At 35.7% G+C, this 17,277-nt stretch overlaps 2 long non-coding RNA genes across 5 annotated transcripts in view; both read right to left on the bottom strand.

The window, feature by feature from the left end:
- Positions 1-6,070, bottom strand: part of LOC130246949 (uncharacterized) — a 28,839-nt gene extending 22,769 nt beyond the window's left edge. For 2 of the 3 annotated variants that reach the window (XR_008839474.1, XR_008839475.1), the window contains exons 1-2: positions 5,732-6,070; positions 851-994 (exon numbers count right to left, since the gene is read on the bottom strand). This is a non-coding gene — a long non-coding RNA (uncharacterized LOC130246949). The remainder of the gene's footprint in view (positions 1-850; positions 995-5,731) is intronic. The other variant, XR_008839476.1, reaches the window with a different exon arrangement.
- Positions 6,071-6,321: 251 nt separating this feature from the next.
- LOC130247065 (uncharacterized) lies at positions 6,322-15,715 on the bottom strand. 2 transcript variants are annotated; one of them, XR_008839486.1, is made up of 4 exons: positions 15,568-15,715; positions 14,920-14,956; positions 12,234-12,402; positions 6,322-6,700 (listed from the first exon to the last, which is right to left on the bottom strand). It is a non-coding gene; the product is annotated as an uncharacterized LOC130247065 (long non-coding RNA). The 2 variants fall into 2 exon arrangements; XR_008839485.1 differs by lacking the exon at positions 6,322-6,700 and having other exon boundaries at positions 12,213-12,402.
- Positions 15,716-17,277: the final 1,562 nt, after the last annotated feature.

The following is a 17,277-nucleotide window of genomic DNA, read 5'->3' as shown; positions in this document are numbered from 1 at the left end:
CCTGGCTGTGTCCTAACTTTGCACGATACGGCACCGCGGCACGCAATAAGAGCTGTCTTTTCGGAGTTAAAAGGAGTTTTTGTGCTAACCATCGCGGTGACGTGACATTTAGATTTTAGATGCCGTTTCTATTTCTGCGACACATGATTAGCTTGCGTCGCATGTTTTGTGTGCACACGTAACGTTTCGATTTGCACGCCTGACATTTTAAATTTTTTTCTGTGCCATTTCGATTTTAGACAGTTTCTATTTCTGCGACACATGATTAGCTTGCGTCACATGTTTTGTGTGCACACGTAACAATTCGATTTGCACGCCTGACATTTTCGATTTTTTTCTGTGACATTTCGATTTTAGACAGTTTCTATTTCTGCGACACATGATTAGCTTGTGTCGCATGTTTTGTGTGCACACGTGACATTTCGATTTGCACGCCTGACATTTTCGATTTTTTTTCCGTGACATTTCGATTTTAGACGCCGTTTCTATTTCTGCGACACATGATTAGCTTGCGTCGCATGTTTTGTGTGCACACGTAACGTTTCGATTTGCACGCCTGACATTTTTTTTTTCCCCGTGACATTTCGATTTTAGACATTTTCTATTTCTGCGACACATGATTAGCTTGCGTCGCATGTTTTGTGTGCACACGTAACATTTTGATTTGCACGCCTGACATTTTCGATTGTTTTCGTGACATTTTGATTTTAGACACTGGTTTTATTTCTGCGACATCGCAGCACAACACATGGTTAAGTTGCGTCGCATGTTTTTTGAGGGCACGGTGTGAGGCACTTAACCAACCAGGGCATGCAGCTGCCTCCCAACCAATTAAGTGCACGTCAGCTACCTGATCAGCGCAATCTGGTGATGAACTCCAGGTGCTTCTCCTCCTTCAGCTGCGCGATGCTCTGTTTGCTCTTCTGCAGTTTGTGTTGGGTTTTGTCCAGCTTTTAATCGCAGCGACTGGTTCTCCCAACACGCCGATGATCACCTGACAACACACAGACATTTGCATTATATTTAGATAATAACTGGATTTCCAGGATAATGGATTTTATAAATATATAAATAATGCTATAATACAGTCATCAGCATCTTAAATTCTTTACATTCTGGTATTTAAATTATTTTACATTTATATGTATTTACATATCTATTATATTATCTTTGTATGACAATACAAAAAACAATTTTTGTTTTTTTATTTATTTATTTATTTATTTATACAGGGACAATGTACAACATGACATGTTGTGCCAGAGTTAGCTATAAAGCTAATTTACATCTGCAGTCCCTGGGCAGGAAGTTGTAACAAATTTAACAGTAAAAATAATACAATATACACTTACAGTACAATACATACAATACATCATTGTCAATAAAATAAAATCAAATTAGTGGCTGCATATCTGATTTTGTTTAAGCCAAATTTTAAGAGCAATTTTAAAATGATTAAAAGTGGTACTCTCTCTGATATGCACTGGTATTTTATTCCATCTTTCTGCTGCTTTACCTGAAAAAACTGATTGTCCAAAAGCAGTTCTCCTAAGCTTTACTGAACAATCACCTCTAACCGATGACCTAGTCTGTCTTATATTCTCCTTGCCGACAATCACACATTGTTTGAGGGGTGGTGGTGCAAGATCATTAAATATTTTATACATTAAACACACATCAGCATAAAATGAGAAACTGTCGAATGTTAGTAATTTTTGTTGTGCAATACAGTTACAATGATGATAGCTCCTTGGCTTTTTAGCTAAAATTTTAACAGTTTGTTTATATATAACATACATTGATTTTAATGTTGTAATGTTCGTGTGGGACCAGCTTGTAGCACAATAAGATAAGAGAGGGAAAATCATTGTATTCATAAAAAGTTTAGCAGCAGCCATAGGTAACTGTTGTCTAATGTTTCCATAAATCCTCAGACTCGCTCTAGCACTTTTGGAAACCTTCTTAATGTGTTTTTTAAAATTTAAGTTAGAGTCAATAATTATACTTAAATATTTAAAATGATCAACTATATTTATTACTTCTCCATTAACTAAGATATCTGAGCAATGCTCCTCATATTTCTTAATTGAAAAAACATTCCCACAGTTTTACTTACATTGAGGGTAAGACATGAACATTATAACCAGTCTGAAACTTTCTTGAGTGCAGCGGTAAGTTTGTTAGCAGCTTGTTCTTTGGTTTTTGCATAAGTATATACTACTGTGTCGTCTGCATACATTTGAACCTGAACTTGTGGACACACTGTAGGCAAATCATTAATGTATAAACTAAACAAAATTGGTCCAAGAATTGATCCTTGTGGAACTCCAAAATTACAATTGATGAATGGTGAACATGCACCATTAATTCTTGTACATTGCTTCCTCGATTTTAAATGACTCCATCCACGATAATGCATTAACCTGATTACTGATTGCGTAAGGCGTTTGTAATGCATTGTCTTTGAGCAGGCCAGGAAATTTGATGTTATTTTCTCTTACACAATTTTTCCTTTTTCTGATCATTTTGATAACACCATTGTGGGGTTTTCTTATTATTTCAGCAAATAGGCTTGTAAAAAAAAAAATTTTCGATTCCGTGCGCTCTGTTTACTTAATGGCCACTTCCGCTACTGAGAAACCTAGAACTCTGAAAAGGTCTATTAGTATAATAGTTCAACAAATTAATAAATTAACATATATACACATATACATATACAATTACTGGCAAAATTATTCACTCTCCAGTGAAATATTTATTCTTTTTCAAATATTTCTTAAGTGATATTTAATGGCGCAAGGAAATTTTCACAGTTTATCCGATAATATTTTTTTTCTGGAGAAAGTGTTTGTTTTATTTCGGCTAGAATAAAAGCAGTTTTAAATTTTTTAAAAAGCATTTAAAGGTCAACATTATTAGCCCCCTCAAGCAATATTTTTTTCAATCCTCTACAGAACAAATCACTTATTCAATGACTTGCCTAATTATTCTATTCAATTCACCTTTATTTGTGTAGCGCTTATACAATGTAGATTGTGTCAAAGCAGCTTCACATAAAAGGTCACAGTAAATTGGAACAGTGTAGTTCAGTTTTTAGTGTTTAATTTAAGTTCAGTTTAGCTCAGTTCAGTGTGGTTTAAAAATCACTACTGAGAGTCCAAACACTGAAGAGTAAATCCAACGATGCGCAGCTCTACAGATCCCGAATCATGCAAGCCAGTGGCGACAGCGGAGAGGGGAAAAAAAACTTCACTAATTGGCGAAAGTGAAGAAAAAAATAACCATGAGAGAAACGAGACTCAGTTGGACACGACCATTAATTATCACGACCATAATTACCCCAACTACCCTAAGTAACTTAGTTTAGCCTTTAAATGTCACTAAGCTGAATACTAGTATCTTGAAAAATATGTACTTTCATCATGACTAATATGAAACAAATAAATTACTAGAAATGAGTTATTAAAACTATTAAGTTAAGAAATGTTGAAAATAAAAATTATTTCCTTTAAATGGAAACTGGGGTATTCTGCCCTTCTCTTTTTTGGAATATTCAGATGTCTTCAAATCTCTACTGATGCTGGGGAGGAAAATAATTATGAATAAATGGGTCGGGACAGAACCCCCTCTTGTCAAAGACTGGATAATCCTGATTAAAGAAACCATAGTGATGGAAAAAATTGGACATATATTAAAAAGAAAATCCAAATCATTCCAGAAAATGTGGGAAACTCCTTTGAACTGTCTTGGCATTGATTATAATTCTACTATGTATCCTTAATTGTACACACCACAATATTGTAATATTGTTTTGAATTAGACCACACTGCTGTTCTTAATTTCATTTATTTAGTTTTATTTATTAATTTTTATTTTATTTTTCTTATCTTATAATTTCTATTTATTTTTTCTTTTCTATTTTCTCTTTTTTTCCCCTTAAAATAATGTATACTGTTCATGCTCTACTCAGTACTGTGTACATAGGACTAATTTTGAAAAATCCAATTAAAAAAATAAAAAAATAAATAAAAAATGGAAACTGGGAGAAAAATATAAAGGGGGGCTAATAATTCAGGAGGGTTAAACATTCTGACCTCAAATGTACATACATACATACATATACAGTGAGGTCCATAAACATTTGAACATCGACACAGTTCTAACAGTTTTGGCTTATACACCAACACAATCGATTTAAAATGAAACAAGCAAGATGTGCTTTAACTGCAGACTGTCAGCTTTAATTTGAGGCTATATACACCCAAATCAGGTAAACGCTGTGGGAATTACATCAGCTTGCATTTGTGCCTCCCACTTGTTAAGGCAGCGGTTCCCAACAGGGGGGTCCCGGCCCACAAGGGGACCTCAGCGAGCTCTGTGGGGGGTAAATTTCTTAGCAGTGGACAATTAGGAGAATTATCATGCTGCCTTAGTTCATTTTATTCTCTAGCTCAGTGGTCCTCAACAATCAATATTGGATCAATTGATACCAGGCTGCACAAGAAATCAATTATTTCCATTTTACTCATTATCTGAGTCTGAACAAGCTTTCATTTTGAAAAGTTTTTTATTTTGAAAAATGACCATATTCTCTTGCTTACATCTTGGTCACTTGAGCGCCCAAATGTAACTCACTAGCAAAGCGAGTAAAACGAGATGTCTTTGGAAAGTTTCTTTGTTAAGGGGGCCCAGTGAACGACCCACAAACTGCCATTGAATGGATTCGCAACCCATTTGTCAAAAAATCAGGTGAATGCACCTTGTCTTTGCAAGAAGATCAATTGTTGGAGATCGCAAATGACGGCGGCCTTTTAAGGGCTGTTCGCATATTGCGCATTTCTAAAGTTTGCGCAAGATCGTTGTTTCCAATGGAGGTGCGCGTCTAGCACGCACAAGTGGCAATGAATCCCGTGAGCGCACCACGAGTCACGTAACAAGAATTGACCAATCAGCTTCAGCTTGTATGGAATATTCACATTTTGGTAAAACTAATTTTGTCAGGCAAACGCTGAACACACAAACACTGCAGTGCTTTGTAATTTTATCCATAAATAAAACTTGTATCAGAGCAACAGCAATGTTTTGTCTTGTTAAAAGGACTTATTTATCTGTTATTTCTACATTAATTGGTACCCTCGTGCGAGGCTAAAATATCAATATCGAAATATTGAAGTGAATATTTGTTATAAATCCACTTATTACTACACAGTTGCAGTAGAGGACTGGCAGAGCACCAACAGGAATGAAACCCAGCATGTGGTGATGTTTATGCATTGCAGACTTCAGGCTATTGACTGCGAAGGATTTGCAACCAAGTATTAATAAGTGAAAGTTTGGTTTATGATAATTATTCTGTCCAATTACTTTTGGTCCCTGAAAAAGTGAAAGGCATATGCAAACTGATGTAACTCCTACAGCGTTCACCTGATTTAAATGTAAATACCCTCCTATTAAAGCTGACAGTCTGCAGTTAAAGCACATCTTGTACATTTAATTTTAAATCCATGTGTTGGTGTATAGAGCTAAAAATGTTAGAATTGTGTCGATGTCAAATCATTTATGGGCCTAACAGTATATCGGATTTATGGATGGGCCCAAAAATAGACTATTAATTGCCAATGCAAAATTTTATAATAAATTGCATAAACACACTTATTTCTTACTGAATTAATCATCAGCCAAATTTCATAATTGTGAGAGCTCTGTGTGTATGTGCGCGCGTATGTTTCACCTGTGCCTCCCCCAGGCCCAGCTCGATGTCCTCCAGCAGCAGTCTGGATCTCTCCTACACTCCTGTTTCCGCTGGGCTTCTCCCAGGCACAGCTCAATGTCCTCCAGGTTCTCCAGCAGCAGTCTGGATTTCTCCTACACTCCTGTTTCACCTGTGCTTCCCCCAGGCCCAGCTCAATGTCCTCCAGGTTCTCCAGCAGTAGTCTGGATTTCTCCTGCACTCCTGTTTCCGCTGTGCTTCCCCCAGGCCCAGCTCAATGTCCTCCAGGTTCACCAGCAGCAGCCTGGATTTCTCCTCCACTCCTGTTTCAGCTGTGCTTCTCCCAGGCACACCTCGATGTCCTCCAGGTTCTCCAGCAGCAGTCTGGATTTCTCCTGCACTCCAGTTTCAGCTGTGCTTCTCCCAGGCACAGCTCAATGTCCTCCTTCATGTCCTCCAGCAGCAGTCTGGATTTCTCCTGCACTCCTGTTTCCGCTGTGCTTCTCCCATGCACACCTCGATGTCCTCCAGGTTCTCCAGCAGCAGTCTGGATTTCTCCTACACTCCTGTTTCAGCTGTGCTTCTCCCAGGCACAGCTCGATGTCCTCCAGGTTCACCAGCAGCAGTCTGGATTTCTCCTGCACTCCAGTTTCCACTGTGCTTCTCCCAGGCACAGCTCAATGTCCTCCTTCATGTCCTCCAGCAGCAGTCTGGATTTCTCCTACACTCCTGTTTCCGCTGTGCTTCTCCCATGCCCAGCCCAATGTCCTCCAGGTCCTCCAGCAGCAGTCTGGATTTCTCCTGCACTCCGGCTGGTTGACTGCAGTCCAGAATGGTTTTGAGGAGTTGAGCATGTTCTCCTCGCATGCCTCTCCAAACCGATCACCGATTTAGTGTTGTAGTCAGCACGATATCATCCTGGCATCATCCACTCTAGAGCCTCGTCGCGGGGGTAAACCATGGTGGACATCACCCAATGAAACACACCTGCTGAGAAAAAAAAAAACACACACAAACCCATCAAACATCATGCCATCTTACGTTGAGCTCAACATAATAATAAAACTTTAACAAGTTTGAAAAAAACAGAGGATGAATAAATGACTCTTCATTTTGGGGTGAACTGTCCCTTTAACCATTGTGTACTGTTCAAATTAACTAGCCTTTCATTAGGTTTTTGCCCCATAGACTTCCACTATAACCACACTGGTTGCACACTATTGCAAAGTAGGGCTGCATAATATTGGACAAAATCTGACATTTAGTTTTTCTGCAATAAATATTGCAATATGTTTGCTACAAAACGTAAAAATGACTATTTGGAAACAATTTATTAAATTAAATCGAAACAAATTATAAGCACAGATATAGAAAAGAGCAAAGACAAGGTAAGTAAGCGATGGATTATTGTGATAAACTGTTTTATGGATTTCAGGGCAGTCAAATAGTATTCAGGTAGGGTTTTTTAAAAAATCTTATGTATAACAACACTACAAGCCTGTACTCCATAAATAACTCAGTAAAATACAAGGTTACAAATGGTAAACTTTCTTGTGACTTTCAACTTGAGCAAAAAAAATGCATGTGAGGTGAAAAAGATCCAGCGATTAAACTAGAGAGTGACATGCTGCTAGGCATTTGGTGTGAATCCAACATTAGACATATCAAAACTAATGTGTATTTCAAATTGCAGTGTGTATATGATGTGTCTACACTGTTGGCTGTAATACTAAACATTTAAATCTAAATGTGCTGTGTAGTAGGGCTGCACAATATACGGTTTAAGCATCGATATCGCACATCCGCAATAGTCACAACGCAGGATCTGCAACGTCAAATCGGGATTATAGTTGAGCAGGAGTTTAAAACATACATGTCTGTGCAGTTATTGGCATATGTTTTACGCAGCGGGTGCCCTTCCGGCCTCAACCCATTACTGGGAAACACCCATCCATTCACACACACACACACACACTATAATTAATTTAGTTTATTCAATTCACCTTACAGCGCATACCCACACCAACGCGGGTAGAACATGTAAACTCAACATAGAAACGCCAACTGACCCAGCAGAGACTCGAACCAGCAACCTTCTTGCTGTGAGGCGACGGTGCCAACCACTGAGCCACCTGGTACAGTAATTCAAAAATAAAAATAATTCAATAAAATTAATCGTTATTAAAGTTACAAACAGTACAATTTCTTATGCTTAAATCAGTTTAAAATCATTAGTCACGGGCATCAAAAACACATAAAATGAAAAATGATCTCCCAGGCTCAACATTGCATATCCTGCGATGTGACTATTGCAAATGATCACATTGCGAAATCGATGCTGAAACACTATATTGTGCAGTCCTAGTAGTGTGCCTGCCTAAATACCTATTTCGTTATTTCTAAAGATTCTCGCTTTAGGTGTTTACACAGAAAGGATAACCATAATTCTTTGAAACATGTTTTGAAACTTAAGTGTGGAAAATGGAAAATACAAAACTGAAAATAATCCAAAAACTGCAACAGTATTTCACAATCTGAAGTACAAAATACTGAAAAATTACTTAAATCTAATACAAATGAGAAAAACGCAATACAAAATATATAAAGTTATTAAAGGCACGACAAATATGAAAAAAATATATAAAAACTGAAGTATATATAATAACTGAGGACTTAAGTTAGCATTAATATGACAAAACCATTAACACTAAAAGATCACCTTAACCAGTTAATCTCTGCGTGACGTTATCGACTTTCGCTTTAAGATTTAAAGGGCTAGAATTGCACCAGACCCCCTTAAGTGGTTTCGTTTGAAAGTGTAGAAGCTAAATTTTATGCACATATGCATCACTTTGTTTTTTTCTACTGTACAAAAGTTATTTAAACTTAAATACACAATATTTTGGATACCTGTGCTGGGTATTGAACATTGGTTCATTTTCATATGGTTCATATTTGACACACGTACAAGTTATAGCTCAAATGAAAGCTCTTGCCGGTGCTCATACAGTTCTAGCATTCTTTTTACTGAATTATATTCTCATATCACAGTTGTAGAATGAATATCGGTGTTTCCATGGCGCAGAAGTGAAAACAATACATTTATCATCAATAAGCAGCCCCAGATAGCACAGACAGCGGTCATCTCTTACCTTACGCTGTGCGCTTCATGGTCATTTCTCCTCTGTTTTTGAGATGATGTGCATAAGTAATCCTGTCTATGTATAATGTATAATCTATAATCTATGTATAATCCTGTGTAATATGTCTGACGTGGTCCAAACACAGTGAATTATGTTGGATCAAACAAAAGAATAGTGAAATATGAAAACAATCACCGGTCTCAGACCTCTTGTCAGTTGGAATACAATAACTTTTGCATAGATTATGATAGAGACATTTTTCTTTTTTTCAATGAATATAGACATGTGCAGGAACCACCAAAATTAATTACAGCAAGCTAGACCACACAGAACCTAAAAGGTACACTCTCAAATTTGAGTTTATTTAAAAAAATACAAAAAGCGCCTCTTTTTTTAGGAGTTTATTATAACACAAACAACATATACCGTTATTTTAAACACTTTCAATAGTGTTTTATGAAAATTCAAAGGATTTTCTTTAAAATGATACCAAATTTTTGCATTTACACCTCTGCATGTGGATTTGGGAAGCTTTTAAATTTGGGTAGGCAAAATCCAGGCGGAAATCCCAAAATAGCACTAAAGTTTAAGTGGTTAAAAAAAAAAAACCACCAATCAAAAATGCACGATTTTATGGTGTCATGGCTTTACTATCCAAAAATGCTGTATAATGGCAGACAATAGGGAAAAAAAGCTACCAACAAAGACACCAACATACTGAAAGGGTAGCCCAGACTATATTATTGAACTTCTGAAAAATTCCAAAAGTTTCCTCAAATGTGTCAAAATAAGATTTGTCACTAAAAATCATTGCATTTGCTGAGAAACAGAGATAATTGTGGATAAAAATGAATCCTAAAAACCACTACAGAGTGGATGAAAACATCCCCAACAACACAAAGTTTAAGTCAATGTATATTCTACTACATAATAAGCCTTCAGACCATAAGCCTTTATGATAGCAATGCAGACTCCAGTTACTAACAACAACCTGGAAAAATCAGGAGGAATCTGGAAAAATCCATCAAGATGACCTGCAACATCACATCAATTTAGGAAAAGTTTGTTTAATTTTCGCACATTCAGACTTTCTCCTTAATATAATTTCAGAAAAGTCTTCCTTGCAAAATATAAATCACATTATCAGGCAATGACTGTCAAAGTACAACATTTCTCACAGTCAAATAAATAGTGCTAATGTTGTTTTGAAGTCATACTTGCATGTGATTTCAGACCGAATATTCAAATTACCATGGTAAACAATATAGGGAGCATGTCAAGTTGCCACTGAATGAATGTGTGAATAAAACCAACTTTATCTCAATATTGAAGTATGCAAAGATCTTACACATACTCTCCATAAAAGCTAGAAACTAAGGTTTTTTGCACAGTCACTGATGACAAATTTTAGCTGTTCCCAGCAGGGAAAAGCACCAAAAATAAAAAAAAAGCACGATAATAGTGTCATGGCTTTACAATCAAAATATATGTTTATAATGGATGTTAATGGGGCAAAAAAAAACATCATAAAAAGCCACCAACGTAAAACGGTAGTCAATTTGCTCAGACTATATTGTATAGTTCTTTAAAAATTCTAAAGCATTTTCCTAAAATATACATGTTGAAATAAGATGTCACAAATAAAATCATTGCATTTGCTGAAACACAGGAAATTGTGGCAAAATAAATCCTAAAAATTCCTCCAGAGTGGATAAAAACATCCCCAACAGCACACAAGGTTTAAGTCCGTATATTCTACTACATAAGCCTTCAGGCTTTCAATCCAGATTGCAGTTAACAACAGCCCTGAAAATGATGAGGAATCTGGAAAAATCCATCAAGTTGACCTACAACACATCAATTTAGGAAAAGTTTGTTTTATTTTTGCACATTCATACTTTCTCCTTAATATAATTTCAGAAAAGTGTTGTTTGCAAACTCTAAATAGTGAAATCATATTAGCAGGCAATGGCTATCAAAGTACAGCATTTCTCACAGTCAAATAAATAGTGCTAATGTTGTTTTAAAGTCATACTTACGTGTGATTTCAGACCGAATATTCAAATTACCATGGTAAAAAATATAGGGAGCCACGGCCAACCCTGGGAAAACTCTGGCCTCCCCTGTGGCCACCCCAATATGATTTTGCTGTTGACATTATTAATTTAAATGTACTTAAATTGATTATTAATTTAAATTGCCAATATATCAATAAATAAATAAACGAAATGCAGCCACTAAATTATTGTTGGTGTCAATGACGTAGCTGACTCACTATCTCTCCCCCTCAGCGCTGGTTCAACGCTGGTGAAAGCAAACTGACGCATGCGCGCAGAAAACCATTCCCGTGCGCCTCACGCACCTGTGTGAATCCCGGTAATTTACAAGCACGCCGATAAAATACGCGCCGCTCATGCGCAGTGAAACCGGAGTAACAGACTTGCGTGTCTGTGTCGGCACGCAGCAAGTTTTGAAAGTCGACTAAACTATAGTTTATGTAATATGATGAAGAAACTTTCACTAAGCATGGCTATAAGCAGAAAGGAGGGATTAAGAGTCAGGAAGGTAAGATTTCATAACATTAATTCTTGGTCATGAGTCGGGTCTAACACAACTGATAAATCTATAAAACATTTTTTATATTCTTTAGAATTCTCATAATTAATATTCATGCAAAAGGTTTAAGTGATCTTAGCATATCACTCCAGTAACATTTAAGATTGAATTCTGTTATTTATTTAGAATAATAATTGTATAATATTAATAATAATTGTAATTATTTAGAATAAATTTAAATTGTCACATTTTAATAAAAATCTAACAATTTAAGGGGGGGTGTATGGGGTGGTTCGCCCAGGGTGTCATTTAAACTAGAACCGCCACTGCCCTACCCAATCATCGTTAACAGCAGGCACACACCTATAATAGACAGCAATGGCTATTTAATTTACCTGAAGATACATCAATTGAAGCTGCATTAAAATTTTGTGGCTTAAAAAGGATATGGATAAATGATATTATTAGGATCTGTATAGTGAGTGTGTGTGTATATAGTAATGCCTTTTCTTCAGTTTGTTCATTTGTTTGTTTGTTTTATTAACTCAATCTTTAATTTTAGACATGACATATACTGTATGCTGTACAGTATGTGAAGTATGTGAAAAATAACTGAAAAGTTATTTATATATGTTTAAACAAAATATTGATTATTATTTGGTTTGCACATGTACTTGCTGAATTATTTCAAGGACAAAAATGCAATATTTCATTCATTCATTCATTTTCTTTTCGGCTTAGTCCCTTTATTAATCTGGGGTCGCCACAGCGGAATGAACTTATTCAGCACATGTTTTAAGCAGCATTCAGCCTACCCAATTTACCTGTACCGCACGTCTTTGGACTGTGGGGGAAACCGGAGCACCCGGATAAAAACCCACGCAATCGCGAGGGGAACATACAAACTCCACGCCAACTGACCCAGCTGAGGCTCAAACCAGCGACCTTCTTGCTGTGAGGCGACAGCACTGCCTACTGCGCCACCGCGTTGCCCTGCAATATTTCAAGAAAATTTAATAAATGAATTTAAACCATATTTCATTTACCAGAAACAAAAAAAATAACATTACACTGAACTCAATTTTTTTGAGTGCCACCCGAAGATTTGGTGCGGCCTCTTCTGGCCACCCCTAATAAAATTCTGGGGGCGCCACCGTCTTCAGGCCATAAGCTTTCAGGCTATCAAGGCAGACTCCACAGTTACTAACAACAGCCTGGAAAAATCAGGAGGAATCTAGAAAAATCCATCAAGGTGACCCGCAACATCACATCAAGGAAAGGTTTGTTTTATTTTCGCGCATTCAGACTTTCTCGTTAATAATATAATTTCAGAAAAGTATTGTTTGAAAGCCGTAAATAGGGATCACATTATAAGTGAATGACTAAGTACAACATGGTTTACAGTTTATTAATGCTGTGCTGTTTTGAAGAAACACTTACATGCGATTTCAGACCGAATATTCAATGTAGCGGTAGTAAAGTCCCATTTACAGACTTTGGCAACAACCATGTTTCCGTTTTTCCGTGCATTCAAACTACCACTCCTCAATCACTGAAAGCCATACACATGCTTGTGAGATCATTCTCTGTGTATATACCGATTGCAAATTGTGATATGTCTTTTGGACCAGTAGTTTTTAGAAAACGGGAAAAGTTTCGCCTTCGCATATGTATGGAAGATGATAGGTTCCGCACAGGGCGCATAACATTAATTCACCGGCAAAAATGGTCATTGCTTTTAGTCCTATTAAAAACTTGTGTCAGAATATACCATTACGGTTTAACGAAGTTAATGTTATATTTTCATATATTTTTATGAAAGTTTGTAATGAAAGAACCTAACAACCATTTAAGTCTTAGATCATGCTCATTTTATTACAGCGTTATATTAAAACATTAAATTCCTTGCAAGTTAACGGTCAGTGTATCTCTTGGTCATTGGATTTTCATTTTAGAAACAGATAATGAAAAATGAGCAAGTCGTTTTTTGATTTTGGTTTTAAAATTCAAAAACGAAAATTGAAATTAAAAGCATTTTTTGACTTTCGTTTTTGAATTTTAAAACTAATATCAAAAACCGACTAATTTTTCTTTTTCATGGTGAAAAACGAAAAAGTAAAATTCAAAAATGATTTGATTTTCATTTTTTATTTTGAATAACAAAAAATACGAATAACAAAAACTAATAAAGACCTGTTTTTTATATTCCGAAACCAGATAGGCCAACTCATTGACAGTAACGCAATGCTGACCTGCTAGCCTACTATAAGCTATTTTTTTCCACTTAATAATGTTATAAAAGGTATTTTCTTGTTAACTGGACTTTAAGACATATCTTCCTCTTTAAGACAACATATTTCTCATATAAGGGCCGGTTATGGGCTATATATTTATTTTTTGTTGGCTTTTTTTTATGAAACACCCTTTATTTTGACATCACATTAGGCTGCTTTAAACACTTTTCTGAAAAGTTTTAATATTGTTAAAACCACAATACTTCCACTTCCTGTAGTTTGACCACGAATCATTTCAAGTAGGGAGGCATTAATACAGTTGTTTGTTAAACACATTTCAATAACCAGTTTTTCAAAATAAAAAATTAACAATTAATATTATCTGAAAGGAGGCATGCTGCACAAACATCCTGATAACAGTCCCGTGTCTTTTAAAAACGGACAATCATTGAGTTGTGCGTGCGTCATCCCCCCACTACAGATGGTCTATCCATAATTTCATATGGCTATGTGCAAATATAGCAGCAGAATTTTAATACATAAATTGAAATTATAAAAAAAATTGCCTACTGCTATTATATATATATATATATATATATATATATATATATATATATATATATATATAATAAAAGCATAGCAGGCTTGCCTGTGTGCGGCAGCATTGCGACACCGTACAGGGGTCTGCCTATCTGGTTTCGGAATAAAAAACAAGTGTTTATTCGTTTTTGTTTTCTGGTGATTTTATTTTTTTGTTATTCTAAATAAAAAAAAAATGAAAATAAAATTTTAATTTTGTTTTTTCGTTTTTCACTATGAAAAAAAAACGAGCTGTTTTTTTACTTTTCGTTTTAAAATCGAATTTTAATTGTGGTTGTTTAATTTAAAAACGAAAATAAATAAAAAACTCGTTTTTCAACATCTGTTCGTCAAATGAAAATCCAATAACCAAAAGATACACTGACCGTTAACGCTAACTTAACTGACCTTTTATGAACAAACATCAATGCACAAAGATGCCAGGCAAATGGGGTTTGCATCCTGTCTCTCAGGCTCTTACTGGCGGAGAGTTGCAACGTGGTTATTTATATCACTCACAACTGATGTTTAAATATCCCCATTTCAATGCAAATTAATAATATGACATTCATTAAAATAACACTGTAATACTGTGTTATGCATAAAGTCAATTCAAATGCTTATTTTTCTTGCTTTAATGTCTCCCTAAGCGACACTGTTCATTTTCAAGCACATTAGGTGGACGTAGCAAACTTACTGATGTTTGTCGGAAACATTTGGTAGGAGAGTCTCTGCTGTGATCAGGAATAAGAGACAAAGATTACAAATAAATAAATAAACATACAAATAAATAAATGTTAAATTCAATCACTTCACATTGAGGTAAAGTTGGTTTTATATTCGCATATTCGTTCAGTGACTGCTCCATACATGGTTTATCATGGTACTGTGAATATTCAGACTGAAATCACGTTTAAGTATGACTTCAAAGCAACATTTGCACTATTTAATTGACTGTGAACACTGTTGTGCTTTGATGGTTGTTTGCTAAAATGATTTCACCATTTAGAATTTTTACTTTCACCATTTAGAAGTTATACTTTTCTGATATTATATTATTAATGAGACTGAATGTGCGAATATAAAACCAACTTTACCTCAACTCACTCCACAATCACTGTCTGGATGACGACGATTAATAACGACTAAGTGCGTAAAAAACTCTTTAAAACAAAGCAAACTGTAGTATAACAGTTTCTCGTTTAGGCTAAACATTAAGCACAATTCAATTCAAATGCAAAGCTATTATTTTTTTAACAAAAACAAAACTTTGCTCAATTCAAACCGGGCTGCAGGTTAGCATCCCCGCTACGTTGATCAATAACACAAACGAACATGGATATACCTTTTGTAAGCTGCTTTACAGGTGGGTTTCAATCTCCTGGTGTGATTTTGTGGATGATGTGTCGAATTCAGGCCAAAAAGCTTTTCCGCGGTAAATGGCGTGAATCCCATCGAGTAGTTGGGGCGTTTGTTTGTTTGACGTTATTAGAGAGCTTAGCAAACTAGCGAACTGGCAAACTGGGAAAACGGCTGACGTGCGTATTTATACCTGAATCCACAGCCTGCCCCGCCCCTGCGCGCCAACGTCACTACACCCGCCCTCGCTCCGTTTGCAATCACGTGGTTTTGGTGAGGCGCGAAATTCAGATGGAGGGCAGGAAGAGAAAAACTGAATAGTAGACAGAGGAAAGTCGTATTTTTGCGATGTATATCATATTTTAAAGGCGATATAAATAGGAATTAAGCACATATGATGGGCATGATTATTATATCATGAAGAGGGTCGAGTTTTCCACTGAAGTAAAATATATTTCCCGACAAATACAATGGAAGCCAATGGTTACAGGTTTTCAGTGTTTATCATAATATCTGTATTTGTGTTCAACATATCTTAATATTTGGGTGTATTTATTTTATTTTATGTTTTTCAGTTGTTGTTCTCTGTGCACTCAGTGTATTTGACTAAATTAAATTATAATAGTATTTGCATGTTTTGTTCTGTTGCTTTCTTTACATTCATTGTTCATATTTATAAAATACTTTTGATACAAACATCTTTCCAATAGTTTAATGTATATATTAGATGTAACTAATGAAATAAAATGAAAAACTGCAATATATAATACAAAATACTGTGGTTTAATGGTGTTTAAACTAAAATAACGTATATTAAGACATTGATGATGTACAGTATGACATGTCAGCAATGGGTAGGTGACAGCGCACTCCGTTGGTTTGCAGTTGATTCAAACTGATCTATATCCTGAATGTAAGACAGTTAATCAAAATGACGATCCCTGGCATCTTTGTTTAGTTTATTGCGGTCCCGTGTACTCTCGATTTTCTTGTACTTCTCCAGCTTGACCTTTTTAGCCATGGATCTCTCTTGCGTTATGTGACTCTCAAGTTGTCACGGGAAGCGATACCTCAAAATGGCGCAGTTGTGACGTCACACACAACAAACGCACGTGATTGACAAAGACTGATTACATGAAAAAAAAATGTTTTTACAAACTATCGTAATAACCATAACAATGGATGACATCAAGTACAATAATAAACAAAGAAAATTATATATAAATAAATAAATAAAAAACAAAACAGATATTTACACAAAATGTCTTCTCTGGAAAATTTTAAACTGAAAATATTAACATCGCACGTTGTGATTTACAGTTGTTCTCAGTGGCTTTGGTGCATTTCTCGAAACCCTATTTACATTTGTTAATGCATTTCTCAAAACAATTAGTCATTTGTGCACATCAGTTTCTCATTCCTTTCAACAAACTGCAAATGCTTGTGGACATGCATCAGTTCATACAACTCTCTGCTGTTTTTATAACATTATCAGTTGCTTATGTCATGTCATGTCAGTCAATGTTAACTAAACTTGTGAATGCTGAATAGTCATTCCATATCAAATTAATAGTCCTTATTTCATTACTTGAGTCATTACACACAAAAATGTTGAACTAGTTGTCGAAATCTGCCAGGCTAATTGTTTTTTTCCTGAAAACGTCTTCTAAGTTAAACAATTTCATGAATGATTTAC

This window comes from Danio aesculapii, chromosome 19 (assembly GCF_903798145.1).
Source record: "Danio aesculapii chromosome 19, fDanAes4.1, whole genome shotgun sequence".
NCBI lineage: Eukaryota > Metazoa > Chordata > Actinopteri > Cypriniformes > Danionidae > Danio > Danio aesculapii.
Note: the sequence above shows the minus strand (reverse complement) of the source record. Positions and strands in the feature narration are given on the sequence as shown.